This window comes from Hesperophylax consimilis, chromosome 20 (assembly GCF_061612785.1).
Source record: "Hesperophylax consimilis isolate HC1 chromosome 20, BYU_Hcon_1.0, whole genome shotgun sequence".
NCBI lineage: Eukaryota > Metazoa > Arthropoda > Insecta > Trichoptera > Limnephilidae > Hesperophylax > Hesperophylax consimilis.
This window is the reverse complement of record NC_142855.1, coordinates 19,680,624-19,694,371: the sequence shown is the minus strand read 5'-3', so window position 1 is coordinate 19,694,371 and position 13,748 is coordinate 19,680,624.

Here is a 13,748-nt window from a genome sequence, read left to right as displayed (position 1 = left end):
CGCACACACACAGCTATGTGGTCGTTGGTATCGATGGTCTAAATACAACTGCGGACGTGTGGATTTCTCATGTTCCCGCATAGCGAACTAAAGCGGGACATCAATAGCGTGTCATTTCCTCGCACACTCTTCGCGTAGCAGTGTCACACAGTTGATTGTATTGGTGTATTTGTTTCCGATTGTTAGCAAAAATCTCTGATTTTTAATTGAATTTGAAAACCATGTAAAATATTGTTTTTTAATTCGGTGCATAAATGTATAACGGAGGAATACCTAAAATCTGAACCCAGAATTTATTATATTTATAGAGTTATTAAAGTTATTAAAAGCAATGTGTAGTAAATACACACCACAGATGAGGAACGGTTAATCAGAATGACGCTCATCAAGTATTATTGTTTTCAGACTTCCACGATCATACATCTGATCAGTGATGCGTTCTCTTCCATAAAATGACTTATGTGCTTGAGGATTAACACTGAAATCTCTTTGCCCGAGTTCTTTTAAAAGACAAAACGTGAAGCTTGTTCAAAACGTTCAACAGGCGTTGTTGACTCTAGGTGAGCAATACAATATTCCACATTTTGCAACAACTGCTGATTTCATAGGTATATTTAATTGGCACATTGTGGAATATTGTCAATGTAAAAACTCCATTCAAGGGAATAAGATTTCCAAATCCCCTCCAGCAACCACTTTCTTTTAAACTTGGTGAAGAAAATGTACTATTCTTGGAAAAATGTATTAAATGGTTAGGTTCATGGAAAGCTTCCAATAATAAATTCAATTCACTGACAAGAGAAACTCACTTAGCTACCACACATACACGTACAACTCGTTGTCTTTTAGAAATGGCTAAATATTGTATAAATAGTTTAAATTTCAAATATGTATTTTCTAAAATAGATTTGGAAAGTACAGAGCTATTTAATATCAATCAGATAAGTATTTTAAGTCTAATCGAAGTTGAGGATACAAGATCTGCTACCTTTAAAGTGTGTCTTTGTCTGCATCCATATGAAAAAATAAATAAAACCAATATATTATGCTAGAATTGTAGAATGCTATGTTAGTATATTCAGTAGTAAAGAATATACAAGTGAAGATGGATTTAGATGGATAATTTGTATGGCATTGCTTATCTTATTTCATTATATAAATATATGTACGAACTGCATTTTAACCAAATACTCCATATTTTTTTTCTTTCAGGCTTGTGAGGGATGTCAATACATTACCACAAATATGAAGTATGTATTTGCTTCAAAGATGTTACCATCATTGGCAGCATTGAGAATGGAAATGTTTCCGCCACTTACTCAACTTGTTCAAAGGTTTTAAAAGGAAGCATGGTCGCTACTACAAGTACAATTACTATAAGTACAATTTGCGCTACAGTGTTGCATCCATTTTTTAAAATGAAGTGGACATCTAAAGAACAGAAGGGCAGAGTCCGTTCAGTGTTTTTACTACAAATAAGGAAATTAAAAGAAAGTACCAAAAAAATGTTATGTAAATCCACAAAGTAGAACTAATAGTCTTGTAATTGAATCTTATTTTTTCGAAGATAATGAAGATTCATCTGATTCTTCCGCAGCAACAACAGGAACTCCGGATTTAGAAGCCTTGCAATACCTTCAAGACAAAAGAACCGATTTTGAAATGTTTCATGACTACCCTACTGTTAGGCATATGGTCATCAAATGCAATACTTGTCTTCCGAGTTCAGCACCAGTTGAATGTCTCTTTTCAAATGGAGGTATAATCATGAGACGTTATAGACGAAAGATGAGTGATGAAGTTTTTGAAAAGCTCGTTCTTCTAAAATCTAATAATGGCTAAGGCTACAAAATACCTACATAATATAGCATATAATATATTGGTTTTCTCAAAGTTGTATTATATTATCTGTGGGTTTTCTAGTGCGCCTGCTTGGAGTTTTATGTGATAATCTATGGTCAAATAATAGGTGCGCACAAGAAAACAACATTTTATATTGTCTGATTGTCTCACTGTCTTGTATTTCTTTATTGTTCAATAGTGGATGTTCCCTCACTAGAGAGTTACTATACAAATGATGATGGCCCTAAGAAAAAATCATTAAAAATGGCAATATTTAGTTAATAATAGATTCTATTATATTCCACTCAAATTCAATTGTTTTTTACAAAGTGCATATCAGTATGTATGATTTGTTATTCCACAAGTTGTTCTACATTGATGTCCATTATTAATTGACAAAGTTGTTTGAAAATTAAATAATTATTTTAAACCTGAGAAACCATTTTGCATTTTCAATGCATTTTGAAAATAGGTATTTTGCATTTGAAATGCCTTCCTAAAAACCATTTTGCATTTTGCATTTTCAAATGGAAAAGTTTTGACCCATTTTCATTTTGCATTTCAAATGGTTTTGGGTACCTACCCATTTTGCACATCTCTGCTCCCAGGTTATTGTGCCCGAATCCTGTTCCAATTCCATCACTATTGATAAAATGTTAGACATAGATTGTAGTTACTCGTTAATAAGGAATATGGATGGAGGTGGTTTATTATGTCCTCACCCTGACATCGTCAATGCCATAATTCATAACTATTTTACCGTTCAAAAGTTTTAATCAACTAAATTGGAGAAAATATTTTTAGATTACGATAACCAGCGAGAATTAGTCATACAATTGACAATTGATGCTATCAATGATAGAGATTTTAATTGTTCTGCTGGACAATCTTCAAATATTATTTTGCAATATTTAATCAGATCCTCTATAAATTCATTGTTAAATAATTATGTCAAAAAAAGAAATGATAACTAAAAAAGTTGTGAAAAATCGCTAAATCTACACAATTAAAAAAAAACATTCTTGACTGATTGATGTACACCATTACAGGTACACCATTACAGGTACACCATTACAGGTACACCATTACTGGTACACCATTCCCTCATTTGACTCAACGGGATATTCCAAACAAATAAATGCAATATCAAAACAATATACCTAAAGTATTTACATGTGTACTAGTTATAGTTATTTGTATTTACAGATCCACCCACACTAGCTGCCCAGCAAACCTCTGCAGAAGAACAACAGACTGCAGAAGACTGCTACACATTATTTCCAGATCCAACAACTTCACAACATATATTACATATTCCAATACATTATAATAAAAATTATTCTGTTTTTCTCAAATGCGGCAATCTAATTCTATTTACATTTCTGGTTTCATAATTTGTGAATATTTTTATTAAAAACAATTTCATTCATTATTTTTGAATTTAGTTGTTCATAATTTTATGTATAAAAATGAACACTTAGCTCTTCTCTCATTTGATTTATTTTGTAAACTTGCCTTTCCTTAGAGTACATCTCATTAGTTTCTTCAAGTTTCCTTCATTGACCAAATATAATAGCTAGTAGCAGTAATCTAACAATAGCAGATAAAACACACTGCCAAGGGTTTTTTGTTCCTAGGCCCTGCAGGCGGCTTAAAATCAATATAGTAAAGTTCTCTGATAGTAGCTTTTCCTCTTTGTATGTACAAAATGTTTAAAATCTGTGCAAAAATTTACTTATCACCTGATAGGTACCTTTTAGGCTAAGTGACCATTGATGATGTGGAAGAATTTTTTGAATTTGTTTTTGAAAAAAAAAACATCAAAAAGTTCACTGGAGACCAAAATTTCAAGTACATTTTCTACTCCAAATAATGTCAGGAATTATCAGTTAAAGTAGGTCAGGTACGTCCGTTAACACCTGTACGAGTATATTATATCATTTAAGATACATATTTTTGCTTTTTATGTAAGCAAAAAGGAACCGATTCCAAAAATAGCCGCCTCCCAGAAAAATCTGAAAATTTAAGCTCGGAAAAAAAATGTATTTTTTTGTTATAAGTTGAATTGCATGAAGTTTAGAAATTTCAGTGATGAGAAAAAAAAATTTCTGGAAAATTGGTACTAGGGAAATTTTTACAGAAACATACCTTTTTGATATATAATGTGAAATTTGATAATTTTCCACTGTGGGAATATTTTATTATCCAAAAAAAAATTCCTCAGTAAATCGGAAAATTTAGACTCGAAAAAAAATGTATTTTTGTTACTACATGAAGATGAGAAATTTAATCTATTTCTGAAAAAATCTTCCAGGAAAATGGTCGGGAAATTTTTCCAGAAATTTTTAAATTTAGGAAATTTCCATTTTGGGAAATTTTTGGTTTTCTGAAAAAAAATTCTTCTGGGAAATTTGGAATATCGGAAAATGGGTCACGTAATTTTTATAAAAACGTATATTTTTTTTTAATATTATGTGAACTTTGGAAATTTTTATTTTCCTGAAAGATTGTGATTGGAAAATGGATGAGGAAATTTTATTTTTGTTTTTGAAATTGAAAAAGTTGGTAAATTTGTTTTAGACAATTTCTCATCGGGGAAAAGCATTTCAACGGTTCTTTCAACAATCAAACCGAACAAACATTCTGATACTCTTACTATCAGATGTGAAGCAACTATACTTTTATAAATGAGCTCTGTACTAATTACTATTTAGTTTATTTCTTAGTCTTATGTATCCCTTATATAATTATATGTACCAATGTGCTGTACTTATCAATGTTATATTTTTAACAAAGGAATGGAATGATTTTTAACTAAGAAATTTTCTCTCATTTAATAACTCATCAATACATTAACCTTTTTTTCACTTCAGTCTGTATTTAGTATAATATTATCTCATATTTTGCCATAATTGGCTAGAAATTACATTGTATAATCCACACTCATCAGCCTTTAGCGGCGGCCATCTTGATTCAGTGTCCTGGCCTGGGGATCTAGGAGGTATTGGATGGAGAGGGGAGCATTCGTCACCGTTCGTTCCTTGCATTATAAACAAAAAAAGCCAACTAAATGTTGCCACAATCAAAGATAATTAAAATACGTTTTTTACTAACAATTAAATTTATTATATAACACAGTAAATATTTAAAAAAAAAATAATAATTTACAACAATGATCACTAATCTATAATTCTTGTTAAATATAAAAAATAACTCTTATTGACAACGGGTATATAATACAGTCATGAAGAAATCAATAACAAACCACCCAAATTATAATAATATATTCTAAATATTGTTTTTATTTTGGAGTTAAAGTTTAAAAAATAACTTAGTATATAGACATTATTATTAGTCTTTTATTATTTAAAAATTGACAAAATGTTATAAAGTAGGTCATAAAAACAGTTATTATCAAATTGTTATAAAAAAAGTTATAAAAATAAGTAAGTTTTGTGTACAATATAAATTGCAGTTAATATAATTAAATCTAATTGTTTAGATAGGTACGAATATGAAAATTAAATACATCTGCACTTAGATGGGCAATAAGAACAATCAATTTAAAAGTAACTAGAAACATACAAATTTACATGTACATATGTCTGCAAATAAACCATAAAGTTAGTTATTACAAATAATTATTAACATCCATTTGGGATTTTACATGAAAATAATATTTTATAACTATTTAAGCTTTATTATTGGTAGGAAACGTTAAAACAATAAAAAATTATTAACCCCTCAGGCCTCTGGCATATTCTATCAGAAGGTCGGAGTGTTTTCGCTTTAATAAAATAAATACTTTAATTTATTTTATTTTTACATTTTAATCCCTTTACACACGAGTGTTAGACTCTCGTAAAGGTAAACATGTTTAATTATTATTTGAAATATATTCTTATTATGTAAATTTAAATAATCATATTGTTTATAAAATATTAAAAAAAAGAAGGAAAACTTCATTTTTTAATTAAATTTAAAAATGGCTCACTTTCCTTTTTGTATTAAAAATTACAGATGGCGAAAAAAAAATTAAAAACACATTTTATTAGACAAATGTATTACAAACAAAATTATTCTAATTTCGGTTCGTTTGATTCCAAAAGGTGTACATTTTCATTATCATGTGCTAAACTTCTAGATTTGAATATAAAGCGTGGTGTTTTATTTTTATGTGACACCTCACGAGAGCTCTCCTGTCTGTACAGTGTAAAGGCAGGGGAACTATATCACCACCCGGTTGGGCAACATTGTGAACCGGGTTAAGGTAGGGTTTTATTGATGCAGGTCTTGAAGTGGCCCGGTTCATATGAGAGAGGAAAAACAGACAGTTTCTAACACAGTTTAGAGAATATTTCTCACCTCATTCATATGAGAGCCTCCGTGGTCGAGGGGTTAGAATCTCGACTAGCAAGCTGGAGGTCGCGGGTTCAAATCTCGACGTGCGCAAGATAATTTTATTTTATCAATTTGTGTTATTTCACAAATTACTCACTAAAAATAATATACAGTATATTTGTGGCACGTTCCAGAGTGGAAGATACTCTCAGTATCGCCCTGGTGTAAGACCACCATTCAGAATTCAATAGTTGACCAGATCTGGAGAGCCAGGTACTTCCCCAGCTTCCTTTTCCTCATCTCCTTCCCCTCCCCCTACCTTCAGTCTCACAACATACCCCGCATGGGAATGCCATAGTTCACTGGTTCTAGACGGTTGGGAGCAGTTGAGACTCTTGCGCGGTTTCACATTTTAACAAAACAGTGCTGCCAACTCAGCTCTTTTAGAGAAACATTTAGCTCTAAATTAAGGTAATCAGCTCCAAGAAACTATTTAACTTCTTTTCTCAGATATTTATACAGAACTCATTCACGTAAAAGATAGGAAGCAAAAATATTCCGAGGAACCAATTCTTTTTTATCAGAATTTCTCTAACTACCTCCAAGATGGATAAAATGTATGTTTTTAAAACTGCTTGCCCTCCAACACCATGAACCAAAAAACCCATGGACGGAGCTATTCGAGAACACTTTGAAGCCGCGGGGTGATGGGGAAGATGTGTGAAACGTCATCTCTTGTCTCATCAAATACCCCAAAAGATCATAAGCTGTTATAACTGCATTAACAACACACAAACAGAATTATAATAGTTCATTATGCACCACTTTACATGGCTGATGGCTGCCAGGCAATTTCCCCTCACCCTTGATTTGGCTTCAATGCCATTCATACAACATCTCTTTCCAGGACTTTTTCGGTCCATGTCCAATACACCTATCATTATATTATTACAATTTGAGTCTTGTCAACTGTCAGTTGACATTTGTACTATTTAAACAACTGATTACAGTTACTAGCTGTTCACAGTTTCACACGTCAGTAAAGTTACTAACTGTTCACAGTTTCACACGTCAGTAAAGTTACTAACTGTTCACAGTTTCACACGTCAGTAAAGAACACTTTTATAGATGAAATTAATCAGTTTACATATTTAAAAAATAATCATGAAAACTGCTTCAACTTTGAAGGAATCAAAAACAAAAATGATGCATGATTGTATTTTGAAAAGATTGAAAATGCTACAAATTAAAAATGTTAAAAAAAACCCTATGCAAACTAAGTATTTCCTGAACCACAATAAAATCATTCGCGTATTTGCACATTTCTATTGAAGATTAACACTTGGTCTTATGTGTGAGCCTTCTGTCTTCCAGTCTTGGATATGGTCTCCTTCAAATGCCTCCAGCTTTGCTGATTCTCGCGCCATTCACCCATCGGAAGCCGCCAATTCTCTTTAGGTCTGCAGCCCATCTCATCTGTGAGCCATCTCCGTTTCTTCTTTGTCGCCTCCTGATGACGCTGTAATTAAAAATGTTGTCCGTTAATCGTGTCATATTACAGAGCGAATTTATGAAACCTGATTATTTCTGATGCAATTTAAAATAAAATCCATTTTGTAATAATACATAGGTTAATTTCACTAACAGCTCGACGGGTTAACTTTGCAGGCGGTTAAATGAGGAAATAACTTATGTTTTAACCCCTTCAAAATATCTACACTAGCGACCTCACCGACCGCAAATAAAGTTAAGTTTGTCAAACTGTATAGACTAGCGTTTTATGTTTTATAAGTACATTATGTTTTAGTTTAAATATAAATTCATTATCATCCCCACCCCCACCCCCAAATACACAAGCACAGTTATTGAGGAAATCTTTAGAATTGTTATCTTTTTGAAGTGAATACCGCACAAGAGTCCCAATTGCTCCCGACTGTATAAGAAGGGAAGTAATTTAACAATATCTGCATTTGTTCCTCTGTATCTAATATTTGAATGAATAAATAAAACAATATATAATGGTGTAAATACGATATAATATAATTAGCAACATTACCGAGTTGTAAACAGTGTCAGTATCGCCCTTGTGTGAATAGAATCACTGCTTTAACTGGGTCTATCCGTGCTAAGTGACCAGGTCTGAATAGGCAGGTTTCACTTTCCCCATCTCTTTTTCCTGTTCACTTCCTTCAGTCTGAAATGGGAATGCCATAGTCTCATTGGCTCTGGGCAGTTGGCACTCTTGTGCGGTAATCAAGTCAATGTTAAAAGTAGTAGTTTAAAATGATTTATTTACTTGAGGGATTGAAGTGCGTGGTGCGTGGTGGGTGGTGGGTGGTGCGTGGTGTTTGGAACGTGGTGCGGAGACGAGGGCTTCTAGAGATGAAAATAAAAAAATTACAATATCATTTTATAGTCCACCTTAAACTCACAGGTTCCATGAAATTGTATTTTGGTGTTTATTGTGCACTACGCCAACAGTAAAAACAATTATTTTTTTTATTTTATTTATTTATTAATTTTCAACGCCCTGATGGGCTTTTACATGACAAGTTCATAATACAGAGACGGTTTTATAAATAAAAAAGATAACTATAAAAATATAACTAGTAAGCATCATATGAAAGGTATACAGATAAATTTAAGCAAAGATAGTGCACAATAAAAGAGAAAGATTCTAAGTTGTAAATGGCATAGAAATAAACTAGTATGTATGTTAGTAATTACAAAATTTACAGGTGACTAATTAAATGTGATGAATAATACATGACAAAATGCAAGATACATAAACAGAAAACGGTAATAGGTTTTTACATTGTAGATTAATATAGAAATACACAAATATGTATATGCAATAGACCCTATGTGATGCTCCATAGATATCAAAATATTCTACGTAAAAATATTGTTCAGATATTTCTTGAATAAAGGTAAACTTGTATTAAATACATCAATGTTTGAGGTGAATTTGTTCCCTAGTGTGTGTAGTCGTGAAATTGGTGCATGTGTGTGATAGTTGGTTACAGAATTATTGTTGCAGAATAATATGTTTTGCCTTGTTTCTCGAGTAGGTACTTTAAAATCAATGAGATTCAGGAGTTCGCAACAATCTAATTCGGAGTGAATAATTTTAAACAAAAAAGTTAGATCGTTTATTTTTCTTCTGTTTTCTAGGGAGTGCAATTTAAGTGTATTTAGTAAAGATGTGTAGTTAATGTGTTGAATAGGTATGTGTAACTTGAAGTTAATAAATCTTAAAAATTTGTGCTGCACTCTTTCAATATTTCTTATATGAATTTGATAATATGGAGACCAAACTATGGAATTGTATTCCAGCAAGCTGCGTACGAGTGACAAATATACGATTTTTATAACTTCCAGCGAATCAAAGTCTTTGATTGTTCTGATTATAAATCCTAGTGTTTTCATGCCTTTGTTAGTTATTTGTTGAATGTGATTTATAAAGTTTAATTGCATATCAAACACAACTCCAAGATCCCTAATTTCTTTGACTTTTTCTAAGATTTTATTATCTATTGTGTATTTGAAAGATAGTGGGGTCTTTGTTCGACAAAATGTTAGTGTCTTACATTTATCGATATTGAGGAATAAGTTGTTTGCGACACACCAATTTTGCAATTTGACAATGTTTGACTGTAGGATTAGGCAGTCGCCTATATTGGATATTTCTTTGTATAATTTGATGTCATCGGCAAAAAGCAGAACTTCTACATCGTCGAAACAACTTATGATATCATTTATGAATATTAAGAAAAGGATGGGGCTGAGATGACTCCCTTGCGGTAGACCACTAGTTGCATATAATAACTTAGATTTAGTATGTTCAATTCTAACAAATAAGATTCTGTTAGACAAATAATTTGAGAACCAATCTAACAACTTACCTCTCAATCCTAAGGCATACAGTTTTCTAAGTAATATTTTATGTGATACTTTGTCAAAAGCTTTTGAAAAATCTGTGTAGATACTGTCAACTTGTTTTTTTTTTGTAAAAGATTCTGTAATATAGTTATGGTAAAGTAACAGGTTAGTAGCAGTTGACCTACCAGAAACGAATCCGTGTTGGTTTTTATCAATTACTTTTAATACTGATGGATAAATTAAATCGAGAACAAGGGATTCAAAGATTTTCGGGAGTGCTGATTGTATGCATATAGGACGGTAGTTTTTAATGTCTGTGTCGTCACCTTTTTTGAAAATCGGGGTAATATAACTAGATTTCCAACGGGTTGGAAAATGTCCAGAAGAAAGTAGGTGGTTAAATAATGTGGTGAGTGGACCTGATATTGCAGATGCACATTGTTTGAAAAATATTGGTGGGATGTTATCTGGGCCTGCAGATTTGTTAGGATCAAGTGAAATGATTTTATTTAAGCATGATTCCTGTGTTATGAGGCAATTATGTAGATGTATTGTATTTTGATATGTGTATGATGGTACATTGTTTTCTGATATTTCGCCTTCGTATACACTTTGGAAATGATCTGCAAACAAATTAACAATATCACAGGTGCTATTGGCTATTTTGCCATCATAATGCATTGTGGGGGGGTAGTCTGTACTTTCATTGTTTAATTTTTTAACAAAATTCCAAAGATTCTTTGTTCCTAGCGCAGTTTTCTCAATGGAGGTGATGTGTGCTTTATAGCACAGTTTTGATAGTATTTTACATTTCTTTCTTGTTTCTGAGAAGTTTGAATAGTCGTTGGTTTGGTGTGTCAGTTTAAAAATTTTGTGTAGCTGTTTTTTTTGTTTCAGTAAGAGTATTAGGTCCGTGGAGAACCAAATTGGATATGTTCTGTATTTTGGTGTATACGAGGGGACATGAGTTTTTATATTTTCAGAAAATGTTTCATAGAGTTTTTCTAGTATTTGTTCGATATCATTGTTAGTGGTCAAGAAAGTCCAATCTGTATTAGTGAGTTGGTAGTTAATAGAATCGTAATCAGCGTTTTTGAAGTTGAGTGTTGTTTGTTTTAGTGGTGGATTGTTTATGTACATATTTACTATAATGTGTAGGGGGGGATGATAATTATCCACCTGAACGAGCTGATCGTCTGACATTTCAACACACAGTTTGGAGCTGTTTGAAAGGGCAAGGTCTAGAAGGCGACCACATATATTGGGTACAAAATTATGTTGATACAAATTTAAATAGTTTATTGTATCTATCACTTCACGTGCTGGGTCGTTAGAACTTTCATTGGTAATATAACCATTGTCACTAGAGTTCCATTTCAAATTGGGAAGATTATAATCGCCGACAATAATTATTTTCGATGTAGGATTTTTGTAGCAACACAGTGTCCGGAAACTAGTAGGACCCAGAACCATGAACCCTTTCAATCTTAGCATTTAGGTTTTTCACACATAAACTCACTTCCCGTCATCCGATCAAGCTAAAACTTGGCAGATAGACTCGTTGTCGATGACAATGCATTCTATCAACTTTCGGTGGCTCTGTTTCAACTTTCAGTTGATTTAAAAAAAACTTCTTTAGTTTTTTTCGGTAACTTAAGGGTTAATAATCCTTTTGAAACCAGGTCTATGCTTCGACGCCTATTAAACTGTGACGGCTTCGCTGGACAGGACGCGTTTCTACCAACAATGGAAGAGAGGTGTCCAGTGAGAGAGAATTCCCTTCAGCAGGAATATGGCCATATAATTCGACGGCCGGCGTGGTCTAGTGGTATACGCTTTTGACTACAGATCCGAAGGTCGCGGGTTCGAACCCGGCGTGCGCAAAAAAATTTTATTTGATTAATTTGTGTTATTTCACAATTAATTAATTTAAAATAATATATAGTATATTTGCGGCACGTTCCAGAGTGGAAGATACTCTCAGTATCGCCCTGGTGTAAGACCACCATTCAGAATTGAAACGATGCTTGAAATGGCTTTAGCCGTGTTTGGTGACCAGATCTGAATAGCCAGGTACTTCCCCACCTTCCTCTTCCCCATCTCCCTCCCCTCCCCAATACCCTCAGCCTCACAACATACCCCAATTGGGGATGCCATAGTCTCACTGGCTCCAGACGGGAGCAGTTGGGACTCTTGTGTGGTATTACTGTAAAAAAAAAATTAAAAAAAATATGGGAGGCCTACACTTGGTGGCTGCATGTGTGGAGGCAAACACCGCAGTCCTGGCCGTGAGGAACTGGAGGGAGACAGCAGGACATTTCCTATAGGTGGACAACTCTCTTGAAGGGTTGCATGAGGTGTGTATCTACGTGGATTTGAAAGTGAAATTAAAAAAAAGACTCGGTGGGCTGTCATTTCAATTCGCATTTTAAATTTACACAATAGATATTGTAAAATAAATATGTATTAAAAAATATTTGCCACATTCTCATAACAAAATATTGAAACAATGTTAAAATTTTAAAATAACGACTTTGGCTGAAAGCTTTGCAACATTTGAGGTGTTTCATAGGTTGTGGCAAAAGATTCTTTCTTATTGTTTGCTGTCTGAAATAATTTGTTTCAAATACTCGCTTCATTACCTACAAACATTGTGTGAATGCTTACCTTATAGTTAAGTGGATTCTGGCTGCATTTAGAGTATTTCCCTCAAGAGATGTCCAGGGGCAGAGGTAGATTCTGGCTGCATTTAGAGTATTCCCCTCAAGAGATGTCCAGGGGCAGAGGTAGATTCTGGCTGCATTTAGAGTATTCCCCTCAAGAGATGTCCAGGGGCAGAGGTAGATTCTGGCTGCATTTAGAGTGTTTCCCTCAAGATCTCCAGGGGCAGAGGTAGATTCTGGCTGCATTTAGAGTGTTTCCCTCAAGATCTCCAGGGGCAGAGGTAGATTCTGGCTGCATGTAGAGTATTTCCCTCGAGAGATGTCCAGGGGCAGAAGAAGATTCTGCTGCATTAAGAGTATTTCCCTCAAGAGATGTCCAGGGGCAGAGGTGGATTCTGGCTGCATGTAGAGTATTTCCCTCGAGAGATGTCCAGGGGCAGAAGAAGATTCTGGCTGCATGTAGAGTGTTTCCCTCGTGAGATGTCCAGGGGCAGAGGTGGATTCTGGCTGCAATTAGAGTATTTCCCTCGAGAGATGTCCAGGGGCAGAAGAAGATTCTGCTGCATTAAGAGTATTTCCCTCAAGAGATGTCCAGGGGCAGAGGTAGATTCTGGCTGCATGTAGAGTATTTCCCTCGTGAGATGTCCAGGGGCAGAAGAAGATTCTGCTGCATTAAGAGTATTTCCCTCAAGAGATGTCCAGGGGCAGAGGTAGATTCTGGCTGCATGTAGAGTGTTTCCCTCGTGAGATGTCCAGGGGCAGAGGTGGATTCTGGCTGCAATTAGAGTATTTCCCTCGAGAGATGTCCAGGGGCAGAAGAAGATTCTGCTGCATTAAGAGTATTTCCCTCAAGAGATGTCCAGGGGCAGAGGTGGATTATGGCTGCATTTAGAGTGTTCCAGGGGCAGACGAAGATTACGGCTACATGTGACGCTGTGGTTGATTTTTGGGGTTAGGTTTATCAATTTATTTATTTTAAACATTATTGATGCAGGCACAGAACATGTAATATTGTCAAAT